Raw genomic sequence first — 11,258 nt, 5'->3', positions numbered from 1 at the left:
TGAGCCAGCCTGAAGGAGTCTAAGTCAAAGACCTCACCCCACCCCCAATCACTTCCATCTCTTTTCCAAGCCAGTAAGGTACAAGGAAAAATACGAAACTTGGAGTTCAGAATTCTTTTTATTGCCTGTGGTAAAATCATTTAATCTCTATGAGCTTCAGAATAATACCTGCACACTCTACTTCTCAGGATTAAATGAAGCACAGAATCTCACAGTTGGGAAGGTCCTCAGAAACCATCCATTCCAACCTCTATCTGGGAGAGAATCAACCTCTCCTACATCCCTAACAAGAAACTGTCCAGTTTTTAAGAGGAGATAAGGCATGTGGAGGTAGTGTGTCTGTCTGTGCATGGACCTCATGTTCCAATAATTCAGGAGTTTTAAGAGCCTTTCTCATTGGAGGAAATTCTGTTTGCCTACCCCTTTCAAAAACTGGTGAATGGGTTCTGTAGTGTGTTGACTTCACCCAGTATGCATTATGATTTGATACATGTAGTTTAAAGGGCTATCAGAGTCTTGCAAGACTTGATACAGAGATGAAAGACATGAGTAAAACAATGGTAGCCATATCTAAAACATGGCAAGACTAGCGCAGTCATTGAAAGCTACTATAGTATCCAGTGGGATGAGTCCACCTTAGATTACTACTGCAAAGTAGAAAAATGGAATGGGAAGTAAATAAGCAGAGTTTGCTACCCTGCTAGGCTGCTTTCCATGAATGATCCTAGATTCCTTTTCTCCAAAGGGAGTGATGAGTCCTGAGGTCTTGTGTCTAGGAGTCTTGCTGGAGGAAGTTGCCCTTTGGGAATGGGTGCTGAGAATTGATACTTAATCAATTCTTTGTTATCATATTGGCATTCTATTTTAATTTAATCTTTGTTTTGAATGTGTATGCTCTGGTCTGGCACAAAGACATATATGCAATCAGACCTTAGAGTCATGGCATTGAATGGAAGATAATTTTAATAGGAACTGGGCATCCAAGAAGCCCAGGAGATAAATGAAAATGAGATTTTACATATCATGTATTTCAGAGATACAAAGCATTGTATTGTGTTGTTATTATTGAGAGGCAAATTATTATTATTGAGATTATATCACCAGATTATTATTATTGAGTAGCAGAGGACTATAGTGGATAGAGGACTAACCTTGGAGTTAAAAAAAATAACTTAAATTCAAGTCTTACTTTTGGAACTTAGTGTCCCAAGCAATCATCTAAGAGTATAGATTGTTAATAGAAACACACAGATGAAATCATAGACCAAAAAAAAAATATCATCACACAAGAATGACCCTAGAGGTAGGATAATACGGTGCAAAAGTTCAGAGTTAGGTGATTGAGATTCAAGGTAAGGACACATACTTCTTGGATAACCCTGGGTAAGTCACCTAACATCTCAGAATCTCAATTACATCATTGGTAAAATGACAGGCAGGGTTGGGTTAGATGACATCCAAGGTCTCTTCTACCTCTGAGAGCATATTTTAAAAGCTGTAAGGAAACTTGGAGCACATTTAATCTAAGATCCCCATTTTACATATAGGAAAATTGAGGTCCAGTGAAGTTAATTGACTTGCCCAGGATTTACAAAAGTAATAAGGGGCAAGGCAAAGATTTGGACCCATGTCCTCTGACCCTGGAGCTATTATTCTTTCCATGGCACCATATGGCAGCTCAAAACCTGCCAGTCTTCTGCTACATCTTCTGTATTATCCCATTCCTTTCTGGCACCTTGTATATCATTCCTATAACATAATAATGTAAAGTAGACACTAATCTGACTAACTATTCCACTTGAGTTGACCCATTTAAAGATGAACAATGATAGCAGAAATTGAAGGCCTCTCCAGGCACTTTGGATTATTTCATTTGATCCTAATGATCCAGGTAAAGGAGAGCCTTAAAGGAATTAATCAGCCTCTCTGCAAAGAAGCCTTTGAATAGCCTCCACATGACCTTTAAAGATTCTTTGCCTTTGTGATTAGTAGGGATAATCATTTCCTCTTCTTCATCATCCCTTTAAGTTTGGAAATAGGCAACATGATACTATCAGGGGAACCAAGTTAAATAAAGTATATCTGATGCTTATTTTTGTGTGACCTTGGATAAATCATAATCATTTGGGGCCTCAGTTTATTCATTTGTAAAATGAGGCTGTTGAATGATATGGCCGCCAAGCTTCTTTCCAGCTCTAAAATGCTGGTCCAAAATTGATTTTTTTTCTTTGTATCCCATCTGGGTATTAGGAAATGTTTCATCTCCTTCGAGGAGTAGAAGGGCCTAACTATTTGGACAAAGAAAAATATAAAATCTTTGGGGGAATCCACTGCAGCTGAGACTACAAGACACAGAAGGACCAGGGCAAAAGAAACAGATATCCGTTCTCAACTAATCCTTCCATCTCACCAGATTAATCTGGCTGTTCACTCAGCCAGTGCCCACTTTCCCGGCATACAAAAACTAACATCATAGATTCTTTCCACACATTGTTCAATGATATAGCCCTGGACCAAAGATGTAAAAAAATAACTGCTGGCCCTCTCTCTGATCTTATTTTCTAATACCTGCCCTCCCATCCATCCTGCAATTCACAGTGGAAAATAGAGAATCCAAATAGGAGAGAGTATACAATTGAAGTGGTGGGAAATCTCTGAAGGATTAAAGAAAGGAGGACCACAAATATTTAAAAAATCTTCATCTATCTGCCTGTTCCCTTTTCCTAATAAGCTTGTGCTCCAGACAAAAATCAGGGCCTGATTCAGAAAACTAAGGGAAAGCCCACAGGGTCAGGGAATTTAGAGCTTGGATTGGAGCTTAATTAAGGGGCAGGAGAGAGGGGTTACCTTGATTAATCGGGTAGGGAAAGGGCCAAGTGAAGGTTCCTGGGAGGAGAAACTGATTAATTTCTTTAAGGCTCTCTTCATACAGTCTTAGGGAAGAAATTACATTTCCAGAGGCATAGGCTGACAATAAGAGGGAATTTCTCATCTATTCCCTCTTCTCTTGAAACCGCCCAAATAAAGCCCTTCCCAGCAGTTGATCCATTGATGATACCTCTGGAAACCTATAATCTGCTAAATCACTGCTTAGCCATGATTAGGATGCTTTGGCTGGCTTAATTCCTGTGGACTTCGGGATTTATCTGTAGCATAATGTAATGAAAAGAATCCTGGGTTTGGAGTCAGGGAACCTGGCTAGAGTCCCAGTTATTTTCCTATCTATGATCTGGGGCAAGTCACTCCTTGGACCTTAATTTCCTTACCTGTAGAACAATAGAGTTGGACTAAATAAGAAGTTCGTAACCTAGGTCTGCGAATTTAAAAAATATATATTTTGATGCCCATATTTTTATATTGTTGGCTTCTTTTGTAATTTAAAAAATGTTTATTTCATTTTCTTTTTAATATTAATAAATTATTATTTATATTTATATTATTACAACAAATATTATAAATTTATATATAAACAACAAACAAAATATTATTTATATTCTAATAATGTTTTAATAAATAAGTATTAATAATTAATAGTAATATTTAGAAATATTATTCCTTAGGCTTCACCAGGCTAAGGGGTCCATGACATAAAAAAGTTAAGAATGCCTAGAGTAGATGTCTGTAAGATCCCCTCCGGCTTTAAACCTCAGAATTATTTGGAGCTATGATATAAACTATGAGTAACAAGCAAGATGAACCAGAGAGTATAATGTAAGGAAACAAATATGACCTCCCCAAATTATTGGCAAAAGTTAATGGAATGGAACCCATGACTAGAATAAGGCTCTAGAAGGGTATGTTTTCTTAAAAATGAAAAGAGTGAGGGAGGGATAGAGAGAATTTGGATTTCAAAATTTTTTAATGAATATAAAAATTAATTGGAGAAAAAAGAAAATGAACAGGATTTTTTTTTATAAGTTACATTGTATTTTGGGAAGGCATTCTCATGTGGGGAAACTCAGGAATAAGAGGAGGGAAGCATGGCTGAGAGCATTTGGGTGAAGATCATTTGAACCAGTAACAGAAGTGATTATATAATCTGAGCATTATACTTGGACAAAGAGAAGGAAAAGGTGAGGACTTTGGGAAACTGATCATAAAACTAAGATAGAGAAAAGATGTATAGTAGTGATATCTTTACCCAGACATCTAGTGGAACTCTACATCAAAAGCAGAGCATCTAAAAATATCTTAATATGCCTTATTGATAATTTCATCTTTTAAAATATCAAGAAATCAACGAAGGAACTACTTTTTTTAAAACCTGATTCTGGGCAACAAAGGACAACTAGTTGCTACAACAGAATAGATGTATACTTTGGCAGGAAGTAACCATTTCCATCTTAGAATTTGTGGTTAGGAAAGAGAGGAATGCTAGACAGTCTGATGTGCATTCTCGACTTGAAGAGCAGATTTTGAAGAGAAAGGCAAAGTAGAATCTCATGGCCTAAAATTCCATAGGGTAAATATAATTCTATAAAGAGGGCTTGGAAATTCTGAAGAATGAAAATTTTCAGAAGATACAAAGAAAAAAATTCCAATGAATTGCATTTTGTATACAGGGGGAACCAACTGACTGAGATATGTAGAGAATATGGAAGCAAGGGCAATAGTGGAGGTTGAATGCAAAAAAATCATCACCCTGTAAAAATAGAGAGCAAAGACTTGCAAGGAATACCAAGGACAACAAAAACGTATGTTTTTTTTAATGCAATTTTGGCAAAAAGAAGAGACTCAAAAAAGGGATAGGACTGTTACACAGTATGAATGGGATGATTATAATGATAAAGGGAAAACAGACCTAAACTCATTTTCCTTCTCTTTTCTCAGCTGAGAAGTATATATTCTTTACATAAGAATAGACAGAACCAAAGTGGTGAATGGGAAGTTGATTTCAAATAATGATGAGTAAGGAAAACACCCAGTTGCCTTCATCAGTCCAAATCACCAGGCCCAGACAAAATACATTCCAAAATGTTTAGAAAAACTAGCAGATGGGATTGTCAATCTACTTGCCCTTGATCTATGAAAGATAATAGAGAATAGGAAATGTGCCACAAGTCTAGAGAGGCTCAAGTATCCTGATTTTTAAGAAATGAAAGAGAAATGAGTCTACAAACTAAGACTAATGAACTTGACTTTAATTCCAGGCAAAATTCTAGAAGGTATTATCAAAGGGATGGTTGATGAACATTTAGAAAAAGAGATAGGGACTTCCAGGTAAACAAGGCAACAGTGTAGACCCAAGGACTCTTCCTCTCCTCACCACCTACCAATATAGACTACCTCAAAAGTCCCAAAACACCAAATCCATATGGGCGAAGGGACTCTGCAGTAGGGCACAGCATTGAAGGTACATGGGATTTGGGTATTTCCACACTATAAGGAAGTGAAATAGCTTCTACCAAATCATGAGCTGATTAACCCTCCCCCATCCCACCAATGAAACCAGAGTCAGAGCCAGTGCGCTAGAATCAGTGAGTGAGTGAGGGGAACCACTAGAGGAAGCAAAATGCCCCTCTAGGACCTTGGCAGCTGACTAAGACTACCAAAGACCTACCCTTGAGAGCAGCTAGACATGAGACCCCAGTAGGCTGAAGAGCACAGACCTTGGCCACTTGCACAGAGATAGCACAGATAAAGGCAATAACAGTAGAAGCTGCAGAGACTCAAGAGGTGACCTCAGTCAAAAATCAAGCTCCTTACCTCCATACACAGAGAGCCTGCCCTCTTCACTTAGACTTCTGTCTGGAAAGGGAAGGAAAAACCACCATAGTGATGGCAAATAATGCCCAGGAAAAACAACTTCCCAACACCAAGAAAAAAAAAAGAAGGCATTGACCCTGGAAAAATTTTATGGAGGAAAAATTCATACTACAGAGGAAATATCAGAAGAGCACATACAAACAAATGCACCCTAACCTTCCAAAAACAATGACTATTGGCCACAAGCTCTTGAAGAATTTAAATCAAAGCTTATCAAAAAGATGGAAGGATTTTGGCAAGAAGAGTGGGAAATAGTTAAAGAGAAAATAACAGTTTAAAGGACAGGAACTCCCAATTGGAGAAATAGCTGGAACCCACAAAAAACAGGATAGACCAAATGGAAAAGGAAAATTAAAAGATTATAATGGAAAACCAACCCTTAAAGACCAGAATTAGGCAATTGGAAGCCAATTATCTTACAAAACAGCAAGAATTAATAAAGCAAAGTCAAAAGACTGACATAATAGAAGAAAACATAAAATATCTCACTGACAAGATGATAGATCAGGAAAACTGGTCTTGAAGAGACAATTTGACAATCATTGGCCTATGTGAAAACCCAGAAATAAACAGAAACCTTGACATCATACTACAAGAAATTATCCAAGAAAACTGTCCTGATGTTCTTGAACAAGAGGGCAAAATAGACCTGAACTTTCCTCTATCAAATCTAGATAAATCAAACCTAAAAAAATAAGAAAAAGATAAGAGATATGAATGAAATCTTAGAAAAATTATAGTTAATAAATATATGGAGAAAAATAAATAGGGACAAAAAGGAGTACACATTCAGCACATGGTACATTCACAAAGATTAACAATGTACTAGGACATAAAAACATGGCAAACAAGTGCAAAAAAGTAGAAATAATAAATGAAACCTTTTAAGATCATAATGCAATAAAAATAATAATTAGTAAGGGAACATGGAGAGCCAAATAAAAAATTAATTAGAAATTAAATAATATGATTCTCCAAAATCAGTGAAAGAACAAATCAAAGAAACAATTAATAATTTCATTGAATAAAATGACAATGATGAGACATCCTTTCAAAATCTATGGGATGCAACCAAAGCAGTATTTAGGGGGAAATATATACCCTTGAGTTCATATATTAACAAACTAGGGAGGGAAAAGATCAACAAATTGGACATGCAAATCAAAAAACTTGAAAGTGAACAAATTAAAAATCTCCAGATGAAAACTAAATTAGAGATCCTAAAAATTAAAGGAGAAATTAATAAAATCAAAAGTGAAAGAACTACTGATTTAATAAATAAGACTAGAAGCTGGTACTTTGAAAAAACAAATAAAATAGACAAAGTACCAATCTAATTTAAAAAAAAAGGAAAGAAAAAACCAAATTAACAGTATCAAAGATGAAAAGGGAGGCCTCACCTCTAATGAAGAGGAAATTAAGGCAATCATTAAAAACTATTTTGCCCAATTTTATGGAAACAAATATGGCAATCTAGGTGATATGGATGAATATTTACAAAAATATAAGTTGCCTAGATTAACAAAAGAAAAAATAGAATACTTAAATAATCCCATATCAGAAAAAGAAATTGAACAAGCCATCAAAGAGTGCCCTAAGAAAAAATCCCCAGGGCCTGATGGTTTCACAACTGAATTCTATCAAACATTTAAAGAACAACTAATCCCAATTTGTCAAAATAGGTAAAGAAGGAGCTCTACCAAATTCCTTTTATGGCACAAACATCATACAGATTGTAAAGCCAGGCAGATCAGATCAAAAACAGAGAAAGAAAACTATAGACTTAATGAACATAGATGTGAAAATATTAAATAGAATACTAGCAAAAAGACTCTATCAAGTGATCACAAGGGTTATTCATTATGATCAGATAGGATTTATACCAGGAATGCTAGGATGGTTCAATATTAGGAAAACCATCCACATAATTGACCATATCAACAAGTGAGCCAACAAAAACCACATGATTATCTCAATAGATGCAGAAAAAACCTTTGACAAAATACAACACTAATTCCTATTGAAAACACTAGAAAGCATAGGAATAGAATGGCCTTTCCTAAGAATAACAAACAGTATATAACTAAAACCATCAGCAAACATCATCTGCAATGGGGATAAATTAGAAGCCTTCCCAATAAGATCAGGAGTGAAACAAGGATGTCCATTATCACCTCTATTATTTAACATTGTACTAGAAACACTAGCAATAGCAATTAGAGAAGAGAAAGAAATCGAAGGTATTAAAATAGGCAATGAGGAGACCAAGCTATCACTCTTTGTGGGTGATATGATGGTCTAATTAGAGAATCCTAGAGAATCAACTAAAAAGCCAGTGGAAATAATCAACAACTTTAGCAAAGTTGCAGGATACAAAATAAACCCACATAAGTCATCAGCATTTCTATATATTTCCAACACTTCTCAGCCGCAAGAATTAGAAAGAGAAATTCCATTTGAAATCACCCTAGACAATATAAAATACTTAGGAATCTATCTGCTAAGACAAACACAGGAACTATATGAACACAACTACAAAACACTTTCCACAAAATTAAAACTAGATCTAAATAATTGGAAAAATATTAATTGCTCATGGGTAGGACGAGCTAGCATAATAAAAATGACAATTCTACCCAAACTTATCTATTTATTTGGTGCTATACCCTTTGAACTACCAAAAAACTTTTTTACTGAATTAGAAAAAGTCATAATAAAGTTCATTTGGAAGAACAAAAGATCAAAGATATCCTGAGAAATAATGAAAAAATGTGAAGGAAGGTAGACTAGCAGTCCCAGATCTCAAACTATACTATAAAGAAGTGGTCATCAAAACAATATGGTACTGATAAGAGACCAAAAGAAGGATCAATGGAATAGACTTGGGGTAAGTGACCTCAGCTGTGTCTATGATAAACCCAAAGATCACAGCTTTTGGGACAAAAATCCATTATTTGACAAAAACTGCTGGGGAAATTGGAAGACAGTGTGGAAGAGATTAGGTTTGGATCAACACCTCACACCCTACACCAAGATAAACTCAGAATGGGTGAATGACTTGAATATAAAGAAGGAAACTATAAGTAAATTAGGTGAACACAGAATAGTATACTTGTCAGATCTGGGGGAAATGAAAGATTTTAAGACCAAGCAAGAGTTAGAAAAAATTACAAAATGTAAAATCAATAATTTTGATTACCTTAAATTAAAAAGGTTTTGTACAAACAAAACCAATGTAACCAAAATTAGAAGGGAAGCAACAAATTGGGGGAAAAAATCTTCATAACAAAAACCTCTGACAAAGGTCTAATTACTCAAATTTATAAAGAACTAAATCAATTGTACAAAAAAATCAAGCCATTCCCCAGTTGATAAATAGGCAAGGGGCATGAATTGGCAATTTTCAGATAAAGAAAGCAAAACTATTAACAAGCACATGAAAAAGTGTTCTAAATCTCTTATAATCAGAGAAATGCAAATCAAAACAACTCTGAGGTAGCACACCTCATACCCAGCAGATTGGCTAACATGACAGCAAAGGAAAGTAATGAATGTTGGAGGAGATGTGGCAAAATTGGGACATGAATGCATTGCTGGTGGAGTTGTGAATTGATCCAACCATTCTGGAGGGCAATTTGGAACTATGTCCAAAGGGTGCTAAAAGTCTGTCTGTCCTTTGATCCAGCCATAGCACTGCTGGGTTTGTACCCCAAAGAGATAATAAGGAAAAAGACTTGTACAAGAATATTCATTTGCTCTTTGTGGTGGCAAAAAAAAATGGAAAATGAGAGGATGCCCTCCAATTGGGAATGACTGAATAATTGTGGTATATATATGTTGGTGATGGAATACTATTGTGCTCAAAGGAATAATGAATTGGAGGAGTCCCATATGACCTGGAAAGATTTCTAGGAATTGATGCAGAGTGAAAGGAGCAGAACCAGGAGAACATTGTACACAGCAACTGATACATTGTGGTAGAATTGAATGTAATGAACTTCTCTAGTAGTAGCAATGCAATGATCCAGAACAATTCGGAGGGATTTATGAGAAAAAACATTTTCCACATTCAGAGAAAGCACTGTGGGAGTAGAACAGAGAAGAAAAACAACTGCTTGATCATATGGGTTGATGGGGATATGATTGGGGATGTAGACTCTAAATGATCACCCTAGTGCAAATATCAACAATATGAAAATAGGTTTTCATTAAAGACACATATATAACCCAGTTGAATTCTGTGTTGGCTATGGAGGGGGTGGGTGAGGGGTGTAAAAATTAAATTATATTTCTACTAATAAAATATTATATTTTAGAGGTTTATTAAAGGTTATTAGAAATCAAGGATAAAAATAAAAAATAAAAATAAAACCCATGGCTGATTAACCCATTCAAAGTCCCCGCACTTAGCTTACTTGCTACATCATTGCAATGGCAGATAAGACAGAAGAGGGAGGCCTTACTGCCAGTTAAATACCAATTGTGATCTTGCCTACGTGGAGACTCAGGTGAGATTATAGGGAATTCTGGGAAATACCAAGGACTTCTGGGGATTGAAGTCTAGGGTTCAGAATCTCCATTTTTACATCTCCCCCTGAGGCCTGAGAAAGACTAGTCTCTCCGATGGGTCTTGTAAACATACCAGCTATGAAATTACAATAATTTGAGGATGAGAGGAAAAGAGAACAAAACCAATAACTGCTAGGTGCATTAACAAAAAGCTAAATTAGGGGAAGTCCCCCTTGGCATAAAAGTGTACATTTACAATAAATGTTAAATCAAACTTCAGTTCAATCAACCACACCCAAAGTTCATTCTTGATCTTCTTGAAGTAGTGTAAGTTTTCTGACATCTTTCTGCAACAGTTCATTCTCTGGATTTAGGAGTTATCAAGCTTCTCTTCCTTGAAGATCTTTCTCAAACAATATTTCAAAATCTTGGATTTTTATTAAAATACAGCGGAGGGGAAGAACATGACTTTTGTAACTAAGGAAAAATATTCTAAATTTACCAATTAAATAAAATATTCAAAAAAATAAATAAAAAGGCAGGAGGGAGAGAGAAAGGAAAGGAGGGAGAAAGGGGGGGAATTTGATGTAAAAATACAATAAAATCTCAGATCCAGATCTGAAAAAAAAAGAAAAAGAAAAAGAGATAGCATTCACAAAGACTTAATAGAGTCCCATCAAGGACAGGTCATTCTAGACTAACATAATTTCATTTCTGACAGGTTATTATATTGGCAAATTGGGGGGTATTTTAGATTTAATTTATCTAGAACTTATCAAAACATTTGACAGAGTATCTTTTAGGCAGCAGAGAGATTGAGGCTAAATAAGAATATAGTAAAGGGAATTCAGAACTGACTGAATAGCTTATCCTCAAAGAGTCATTAAAAGTTTCAGATCAGCTTGGAAAGATATCTCAATGACCTGGGCCATGTAACATTTTTATCAATGACTTGGATAAAAAGGCATGCCAAGCTGGAGGGA

Source organism: Monodelphis domestica, chromosome 6 (genome assembly GCF_027887165.1).
Source record: "Monodelphis domestica isolate mMonDom1 chromosome 6, mMonDom1.pri, whole genome shotgun sequence".
Classification (NCBI taxonomy): domain Eukaryota; kingdom Metazoa; phylum Chordata; class Mammalia; order Didelphimorphia; family Didelphidae; genus Monodelphis; species Monodelphis domestica.
Note: the sequence above shows the minus strand (reverse complement) of the source record.